The following is an 11,308-nucleotide window of genomic DNA, read 5'->3' on the forward strand; positions in this document are numbered from 1 at the left end:
ACTAGAGGCTATCAGAATTTTCCTAGCATTTGCGTCTTGGAAGAATTTCAAAGTGTATCAGTTGGATGTAAAATCAGCGTTTCTTTATGGGAAGGTCAAAGAGGAGGTTTATGTTGGTCAGCCGCCGGGCTTTACTGACCCAATCCACAAGAACAAAGTTTATCTGCTGGACAAAGCGTTGTATGGTCTACATCAGGCGCCGAGAGCCTAGTACGAGACTTTGTCTCAACACCTACTCGCTAACCAGTTCATACGTGGAAAAGTGGATGCCACTCTCTTCACTAAAGTCGTTGATGGTCATCTTCTGATAGTACAAATTTATGTGGATGATATAATTTTTGGGTCAACGAATGAGAAATTGTGCAAAGATTTCGAACAGGTGATGAAGCAGAAATTCGAAATGTCATCAATGGGGGAGATGAAATTTTTTCTGGGTCTACAAGTTGAACAACTTCATGAGGGAATTTTCATTCATCAAACGAAGTACGTGCATGATATTCTAGAGAAATTTGGAATGTCAAGTTCTACTCCAGCTGCTACCCCACTTGCGACTAATCATGGGATTCACCCAGATCTCACCGGAGACAGGGCTGATGAAACGTTTTACCGTTCCATGATAGCTTCTTTGATGTATCTGACTGCTTCACGTCTTGACATCATGTACACAACGTGCCTCGCAGCAAGATTTCAGTCTAACCCGAGAGCATCGCACATGATTATTGTCAAGAGGATATTACGTTACCTGAAAGGTACTCCGTCATTGGGGTTATGGTATCCTAGAAAAGGCGATTTTACGCTCGAAGGGTATTCCGATTCAGATTTCGAATGCTGTAAAGTCAACGCGAAATCAACAACTGCAGGATGCCTGTTCTTTGGACCGAGATTGGTTACCTGGCAGTGTAAGAAACAAACATCTGTGGCGCTATCGACATGTGAAGCGGAGTATGTTTCTGCCAGCAGTTGCTGCTCTCAGATCCTGTGGATACAGCAACAGATGCGCGACTACGGTTTGCAGTTTCTTAACACACCTCTGTTTGTTGATAATGAGGCCGCAATTAATATAACTAAAAATCCAGTACATCACGCTAAAACTAAATATATCGAAATTCGTCATCACTTTATTCGCGATTGCTTCGACAAAAAGTTGATACGAATTGAGAAAATCCACACTGACGAACAAAAAGCTGATTTGCATACCAAAGCTTTTGATAAAACTCGGTTTCAATACTTGTTAAAACTTAATGGTATAAAATTGCTTTCGGTGTCGGATGGAATTGTGAGCGTTGATGAGAGTACTGTTGCGGATGAAGACGAGAAACAATCTGCGATGGTTTGTCGGTTTTTTATGTGTTTTGGTATTTAGGGGGAGATAGATAGTTGTACATAGTTTATTTTCAGAAAAATACAAAAACAGTAAAAAATGCAAAAATACAAAAACGTGATAAAATTGAAAAAGAGCTTGTGTATATAGGGAAAATGATTGTACATCGGCTAGACAATTACAGTATGCTAAGGATTTGGAATGACAAAATGAGTTAAACAGTCTCACTAACGTTGTGTCGATAGGTTTTCGCACATTTAGTAAATTTATTCGGGATATAAACCTAAAATTTCAAACTGGTGAAATTCGTGGGGAACACTACTTGGATATATAGGTAACCCCTGAAATCTCGTTTGATAGGTCTCGTATTCTGATATACTAGGTGTTTATACTCTATGATGTCTAGGGTATTATTCCGGGACTTCTGCTGAACGGTAGTTCTGACCTAGTCCTTGGCTAATACTTTATCCAAAATGCTTGAAATGTAGCATAAAGCCCTCAGCTGATTAGACAATAAAATTGATAATCATCTGTTGTAGCTGAAAAGATCCTCTAAAGGGGACATACTGCAAAGTCGAAACTGATATCTCTCTGCTGAACGGAAGTTCTGACCTGAGATCCCTCAGTTCTCGCATTTAGCCCCTAATTTATGTACAGACATCATTGTAGTATTCTTGCCTGTAAGACTGAATATTGGGATTCTGGATACGGGAGTATATTCAAGAGGTGGGACACATGAATTGATCTAAGTTCTTAAGACACTTAAACGGTATCCTGAATAGATTGAAGTTTGTGTGAGAATTTAAGATGGATCAGTATATCGACAATCGAGGTGAATTGTCTAAGTCTGTGTATGTAATGTTGCTTAACGGTACTTGTAATCTGTCTGAAAAGCTGATATGATTCCCTGACACGCTCGCCAAACATAAATCTGTAAATAGTTTACTTTCTGCAATTTAAGTTTTCTGTATTTCATTTCTTAGTTTAAATCACATTAAAAATACAAAAAGATTTTATTTCTGCTTTATTTTAGACAAACCAGAGTGGAAAGTTGATTGTCGGATTCTAGAAAGATGAAGCAGATGCAGGAGATTCTGAGCTGAAGAATGAGGAGAGCTTATATTGTTGGAAGTTTGATTGTTTTTTTCAAAGTCACAAACAAGTTCATTAAGTTGATACTAGTTATTTTCAGAAAAAGTTGAAAATGATTTTACTAAATCAGTTTGATTCGTCAAAAGATCAACCAGGGTCATTAAATTGAACTTGGTAGATTAATCAGGTGTTCAGGGTCATTAACTTGAAGTTGAAAGCTTGAGTGGATTTCTTAGAGCTGATTGAATTTGTTTTTATTGTTTAGAAAAGATAGATTGTAATGTTATTGGTTGAGTAACAGGTTTGGAGACTTCATTATTCCCACGGAGGCAAATTGTCAAAGTTTGAACCAGATACCTTAGATCCCAGCAGCATACTGAGAGGGGGAGTCTGTGAAAGGGGGAGTCTGGATCAACAGCTAATGGGAAGCTTGAAGTTAGAGCTAGGAGACAGTCCTGGAATTTGTGAAGAATGCTTACGAAGAGAAGACAGAGTTGGAGAGTTGGTGAAAAGATCGAGACTGAAGACTACGGATCTGAAGACTGATAAAGACTACGTCAACATCCAAGGGGGAGTTTGTTGATGCATAGGATGTCTGTTGACTACGTCTACAAGAAGTCTGAGGTTAAGATTGGTCAACAGGGGGTCAAATTGACAATATGTAATTGTTGACATAGGTCCGCTTTTATGGTCTTGAGTATAGAGGTCCGCTCATAGGTTTGTTAGTGGTCCGCTTATGTGTCCAAGTGTAACAGGTCCGCTAATGTGACCTGTCATATTAGCGAACCACAATGTATATATATAGCGTGTCATTGGAGCGGATCTGAGATGCGTATGTGTGTGCTTAGGAGCCGAAACTCTGTCAAAATTCATTCAGAAAGCTAATAAAAGCAGTGGAATTGAAAGGACAAGCTGTTGTAACATCATATGTACTGATTCCGCCTTTATATGTGATGATGAGCTACCTTGACTGACGTTTTAGGGTCAAACAACGGTCCAACATCTTACGTACATGTTCAAGATCTTACATACCTTTTATATATCCATACATTAATTACATGGTACTTAGACTTAGATTTATAGCCCATAAACGTCAAAGGAACGATCAAAATCGTGTTTGGGAGGCCCGTCGTGATCCACAGATAATAAACTTGAACTCCTTTTATGTTAAGATGTGTTTCTTTTGCACTCCTCTTAAATTAAGAGGTGTTTCTTTTGCACTCCACTTAAGTTAAGAGGTGTTTCTTTTGCACTCCCCTTAAGTTAAGAGGTGTTTCTTGCTGCAGATTCGTTTCTTCGTCCGTACGCACTAAAACGTGCATAACTTTTGAACCGTTTACTCGTTTAACCTCCTGTTTCTTCCTACATGCTTGTAAATTCACATTCTATCATATGAACTTGAAATCCAACATCCAGTTGAAGGAAAATATTCACTTAAAGCTCTCGGCTTTTTATACCCGCTTTCACTTATTCGACCCGTTCATGTTTTCGTCAAACTACTCATTTGTTTTAACCCAAGACTTACATAAACGTTATAACTATAATACTTTTACATTATCCGAGGTTCGTACTTGGGATTTATGCACCCGATACCCAGTAAGCGTTAAACCTATTCATGTCATTCGTTTATACGAAAGCAAACTTTGTTAATACAATTTCATATGAGAAATTGTTTGTCTATTAACCATGACTCACAACCGAGTCTTTAGACTATTAATCCGCATCTTGGTTAGCGTACTTATATACAATTCTACCCATACCCGGTTATAGTACCGCAATCAATTACTTACACCACCCTTCCGGTATAGTAATAAAACCACATTTTTTACCCATTTGGCCTACTGGACGTAAATCATCAATTTCATACAATCCTTCTTATTTGACTTCAATTATCTTGCCTAATTAACTAGAACATAACCTTACTTAACAAACTAAGAAGTGATTCGGAAATCACTTACCTTGTGCATCCGTGTCCGTATCCACTTCCTTGCCTCCTCTTGACCCGTTAGCCCTTCATGCTTGAGTCCATCTTGATATGATTCCTCTACTTTCATGCCACAATTCACATTGTCGTTAGCATACACAATTGTACATGTTAAAGATCATATCAATTGCATATTTCACATTTGACTTTCATTAGTCAATTATAACAAGCATAAGACATATACCCACTTTCACATACTTTCAAACTCATATAATTCAACATGTCATTCCATGTAACGCGTATTGATGTAACATGTACTATACGACTTTCTAACATCATATTTTTACAAAAACAAGGCAATTTATGCTTCCTATGTGTAGTTGACTTTCAGAACTCAACGGTTTATCATATTAACTTCCGACTTATCCACATATATCCGTAACATCATTTATGCTATATCAATGACACTATATACATTTCTTACTCACGATGCAAATATGCTTACAATCATATGATCGCCTAGTGATGTTAAACACAACGTACAAGTCCTTAATGCATAGTCTTGACCAAGACATACATTCAACCCGAATTCTTGTATAAGTTCCATCTAAAGCACATTCTTCAAGTTAGTATACTACTAATTACATCATTACCTCATCTCATTCATATATATCAAGCCATTTCATACTATCTCACATCTTAACTTCACTTAGACATTTCATCATACACTTGGTGTGCGTACACCATTTAGTGCACATTGTACAACTAATTAAAGCGCATTCTTCCTAGTTCATCCATGAATTAACATAATCTTTCACAAATCATTATCATAACCAAACATCATATGTTTTATATAAAATTATCCGTCTAACTACTTTCTATAACACTACTCTAACATCAACATTACCCAATTCATCATAAATATTCACTAAACTTCATCTTCCTACAAATTCTAAGTGGGTTTTATCCCAACTCATCAATACAATCAAAATTAAGCATAATACAAACTTTACATGTTGATATTATCTAGTATTCATGCTCAATTTCATTAAACATTCACGGATTACACATAACCCACTTCATCAAAATCACCAAAACATGAAATTCGATTTACTTGGTGATAAGAACACTTAGTTGGTCATAAATCTTAATCCATGCATACTATCAAGCTTCAATTCCCTTTCAATTTGATTGATTTTGTGGCAACAAGGGTTTTTCCTTTTTCTCCTCTAGCTCTAGTCGACACAAACATCTGATATGTAGGTGTTTGTGTTTTAATTTTCTGTTTTAATAATAAATCTTTCCACTTATTCAAGTTTAGTCCCTCTAGTTTGTCACACAATCACAATTGCCATCAAACTCATTCCTTACTTGTTTTACCAAGTATTTTAACTAGGTTAAATAACCTAGTTATTTTATTCCGTGTCATATCATGTGGAAAAATAGGGCGAATACATGCATTCGAATTTTGGGGCGTTACAATGGAGTTTTAGAGAGAGAGAGAGAGAGAGAGAGAGAGAGAGAGAGAGAGAGAAAGACTAGAGGGGGGGGGGTTAATTTAATTTTTTTTTCTGTAATTGAAGTTAACAAGTTAATTTTACAGGCTGCAATTCATTCATTACAGAAAAAGACAAAAAAAAAAAAAAAACAAAATAAGTTGTTGTGTACATAAAACCTCATTCAAACGAAATACAGTTTACTTACTATGGGTATGTTTGATAAAAGTAGCTGGTGGCTGATAACTGGAAGCTGTTAGCTGGTGGCTGGAAGCTGTTAGCTGGTAGCTAGTAGCTGTAGCTTTTTAGATATATTTGGTGTTTGGTAGAGTAGCTGGAGCTTTTAATAAAATGTATAAAATGACCAAAATGGACATAACTAAAAATTTAGAAAGTTGGTGCATTAAAAAGTTCCTTATTTTTAGAGGTTAAAATAGTCATTTTTTCTTAAAAGCTTGTAGCTCTTTCTAAACGTTACTAATAGTAGCATTCAACCAAAACTTTCAAGCTCCTAACCTAAAGGCTTAAAGCTCCTTCAACCAAACAAGACTTTTTATTGAGTAGGAGCTTTTTCTTAAAAGCTTAAAGCTAGAAGCTCCTAAAAGATCCATGCCAAACATACCCTATGTGTTTGAAAAGTAATTTAAACGGTGCAATTACTTGCATTGCTACATGATTTGATGAGCTCGGTACCAACCGGTACCGAACCGAAATCCCCAAAGGTGTGTTCCGGTACCGAATATACCTGGTACGGTACGGTTTGGTACCGGTCGGTACTGGTTCGGCACCGGTATTTGAGGGTAAAAATCGGTGAATATCGGTGCCGAACCGGTACTGAAAATACACCTGATTTGGTAAAAGCGGGTACTGGTACCGATAATTGATACCATTTGTTCTTCCCTTAGTGATGTTACTGTTCATTCAATTCTAAATTTAATATATAGGTAATTATATGTAAAATTACTAAGATAGCCGTCTAATTACATATAAAATTATCAAAATACCCTTACTTATAACTGAAATATCTAAAGAGGTTAAGGCAATGGAGTATAGTGGAGAAAAAGTAGAAATCCCCGGCAGTATTTTGACCATTTTTAAATCACTAGAGTAAAACCATTAAAACGATTAAACCGACACCACTAAAACATGGAAGCATGGGCCATGGAGCAAAGCAAATGAAAAGTCAGTTATATATGAGGCCCACTTGAAAGTAGAAGAAAGCAAGTAAAAAATGACAAAAATCAACACCAACGAGTATAGAACTTGAAGTTGTTTCGTATATAAGAGCCAGCACCACTTGAATAAACAACCGAGTTAATTGCTAAATTCGTCCCTAAGGTTTTACACAAATTGTTAGATCAGTCCAAAATCAAGATTTGCTGCTAAAACAGTCCAAAATCAAGATTTGTTTTGCTAATACAGTCCAAAAAACATAAGCCGTTAAATATAGCAGTTGGACTGTTTTAGCAACAAATCTTGATTTGGACTGTTTTAGCAGCAAATCTTGATTTTGGACTGATCTAGTAATTCGTGTAAAACCTCAGGGACACGAATTTAGCAATTTTCTCAAAAGAGTGATTTTTAACTGTTTTTGATATTTAATTTGATATTAATACACCATTAATGAATTTCAATAAAAAAAGTTATAGTAATTTCTTCAAATATAATAAGTGATTTTTTATTTGTTAATTATTTTTTTCCATGCAATTGTATTATCGTTATGTCATCTTAAACTTTAATTATGATATATGTAATGCATTTCGAAACTATTAAGTTTTTTTGGTAATTAATATGATATTAATACACCATAATGAAATTTTAACAAAAAAAAGACTATTCATTTTCTCAACATCATAAGATTTTTTTTTTGAACGGCCAACAAATCAATCCCGAGCACTCTCGGAGCACCCACTGGACAAACGGAGTACTCCGAGGGTAACCCAAGTCGTCCACCACCAATTCCGGGGAAAACCTGGTTACCCACCCGCCCGTAGGCACGACAGTAAAATTACCTGTAAATACATTTTTTTTCTTAAATATCGTGGTATAGTGTGAAAAGAAAAAGCTAAGAAACCAAATTAAATTTCTTATGATGTTGCCAATGACCCTAGCTCAAGTGGTAGGAGGACTTGAGTTATTCTTTGAAGACTCAGGTTCAATTCTCATTTGGTGCAAAAAAGGAGTGAGCTACTTGTGAGCAGTGATAGGAGACCCAGGAAAACCTGGGTTCGATACTTGAGCCAAACGGGTTTTACCGGTAATTTTACCGTCGTGCCTACGGGCGGGTGGGTTACTGGGTTTTCCCCGGAATTGGTGGTGGACGACTCGGGTTATTGGCAACATCATAAGAAATTTAATTTGGTTTCGTAGCCTTTTCTTTTCACACTAAACCACGATATTTAAGAAAAAATGTATTTACCGGTAATTTTACCGTCGTGCCTACGGACGAGTGGGTTACCGGGTTTTCCCCAGAATTGATGGTGGACGACTTGGGTTCGATTCTTGTGCCAAACGAGTTTTCCCCGGTAATCTTATGATGTTGAAAAAATGAATAGTTTTTTTTTAAATTCCATTATGGTGTATTAATATCATATTAATTCCCAAAAAAAAACTTAATAAATTAGAAATGCATTATATGTATCATAATTAAAGTTTAAGATGACATCACTTATTATATTTGAAGAAATTACTAGAACTTTTTTTTATTGAAAAGCATTTATGGTGTATTAATATCAAGTTAAATATCAAAAACAGTTAAAAAATCACTTTTTTTAGAAAATTGCTAAATTCGTCCATGAGGTTTTACACAAATTGCTAGATCAGTCCAAAATCAAGATTTGCTGCTAAAACAGTCCAAATCAAGATTTATTGCTAAAACAGTCCAACTGCTATATTTAACGGCGTCTGTTTTTTAGACTGTATTAGCAAAACAAATCTTGATTTTGGACTGTTTTAGCAGCAAATCTTAATTTTGGACTGATCTAGCAATTTGTGTAAAACCTCAGGGACGAATTTAGCAATTTTCTCAAAACAACCATTTCGTCATAATTCATGCTACATAATTTTATTTATAGAATACAACTAGATATTTATCCGTGTCGCGCGTTGCGGCGACAACATCACGTTTGCGACTTCATTACACTGATGATATTAACTTGTGGTGCCTGCACGCGTGACATGACCTTTTTTTTTTTACTTTGTCACACATGTTAATAGTGTGACATTAACATGGTTAGACACAGATAAGGAAGAGTACAATGTCTCGCACATTGCGGGTGTAAAGTTATAAAAGTAATTTAAAAAAAAGAATTAAAATATTAGAGAAGATGGGGTGTAAAGTTATTAAGTAGAAAAAATAGGGTGTCAAAGTTGACAATTACCAATAGTCAACATGTCGCTTACCAAAAGTTAGGGGTTGGATGTATAAAATCTATAAAGTAGCGGGCTCAAGTGAAAATGACATTTCCGGAACCACGACCATGCCTTTTAAAATATATAGTAATAAATAAAAGGTTGCTGGTCAATGAGTGTTTAACTTACATAAAGATGAGGGTTAATAGTGTTTCAGGTCAAAAGTTTAAGGATATGAAGTGAAAAAACCAAAAATTTAAAAATGAATTAAAAGTATAAGGTTGTAATTGTCATTTGGCAAAAGATTAGAAAAGCTAAAAAAAACTAAAAGTTTTTAAAATGAATTAGAAATCTTGGGCTAAATTGTAATTTAATAAATAAAAGTTTAGGGGTCAGAATGGTAGGTGGGAAACCCCACCGACCATTCATTTTAAGACTATATAATTTTTTTAAAAAATTATGAGCCGATGTGCTTAAAATACAACATATAAATTATATCAAATACGGTGTAAAATCAACCCTTTTCAGTACTAATGTGGGAAAAAACTTTTTTTTTTGTTCCCTTTTAACTAACAGGGTCAAAAGAGCTTTGATGCATAAAAGGAGCAAAATAATAGCAAAAACCAACGTAAAATAAAGTGAAGAAAGATTGACACAACTTGCCAAGCCCCCGTCCAGATCTAATCCAAGGAAATAACAAAATCAGAAGCTTTGGCACGGGGCCGTGCCCAGTGAGAATTCTCTGCAGAAAAAAAAAGATAGCAACAAAAGAAAAATCCAAAGCTCAACATGGGGCCGTGCTAAGGCAACATGGGGCGTGGTCAGGCGGGCATGGGCCGTGGTAGACGTTCTGTTTTCAGCTATAAATAGGGGTGCTTGGTTTCATTCCAATCCATCTGTGGGCAAACCACTTCTCTCTCACTTGCCACCACTACAACACCATCATCCACAACCATCATCCATTTTCCATCATTTAGAGTGTGTGTAGTAATCTCGGGATCCAAGATTAATTGTAAGAATCTTTGTCAAACAAAGGCCATGCTTAGCTAAACTCTTACATGACTTGGTGAAGACAAATCCTTTATGTATTACTTTTTTATTTCCTATCTTTGACAACTTTTTAATTGGGTATGTATTAATGACTTTTGTGACACCCAACTACTTTGAGTTGTATCGTACAAGTGTAACACGTGTCATGAATAAATAAAAGGCTATATTTTATTGATATCGGTGTTTTATATGTGATATTTGATGTGTTGGTAAATCCAAACATGGTAAAAAATTATGTTGGCAATAATAAGATAAACGCTTACCGCGTAATGAACAAAATGCGAAACAAACGTCGCCCGCCCGATTAATGTTAAAATCCTAAAAATATTCCGTTATGATTAAAATGGTATTTTTAATCATGTTCGTGAGGACAAATAAATTAAAACGCTTAGAAACTTTATTTTTCGAGTTTAAGCGCGTACCACACGATACTGCGCGTATATGACAAAAAAATGTCAATGCAGCCTGTCGAGGCAACTAATAATTATTTCAGTAATAATATGATGAGTTTATCTTTATAGAGTGATAAAAATAATTTAAAACACCTTAAAACGGGATTAAAACGCTAGTTAAAATACCTGGTAATCAAGAAAATGCCAGTTTAAAGCCTATGATATATATATATATATATATATATGTATATATGCGTGTATTTAGGAGAGAGAAAGGAGCATGTGGCGACTTGTATGCCCACCATTTCTTGGTTCTTGCCAAGTGTTGCTCCTTGGAACTCTAACTAGTGATTAGAGCCATTTACACTCCAAGCATGTCTCTTTCAACAATAAAAACATTTTCACTTCTTCTCCTACACATATCTCGGCCGAACCTTCTTCCCCACACCTCCATTTTCGAAATTCTTAAGTGTTCTTGTGATAACCAAGTTAAATCCAAGGTGTTTTCAAGTTCGGGTGAATATCTAAGAAGGACAAGGCGATTCCAAGAAGAAGCAAGCTCCAAATATCAAAAATCTTGTCAAAACCAACTTGAATCTTGAAGGTATAAAAAATATTTTCTAAACATACTATTGATTCTTGGTGTTGTTCTTGATGTTGGAAGTTTCTCTTGAATCTTGGA

Source organism: Helianthus annuus, chromosome 11 (assembly GCF_002127325.2).
Source record: "Helianthus annuus cultivar XRQ/B chromosome 11, HanXRQr2.0-SUNRISE, whole genome shotgun sequence".
NCBI lineage: Eukaryota > Viridiplantae > Streptophyta > Magnoliopsida > Asterales > Asteraceae > Helianthus > Helianthus annuus.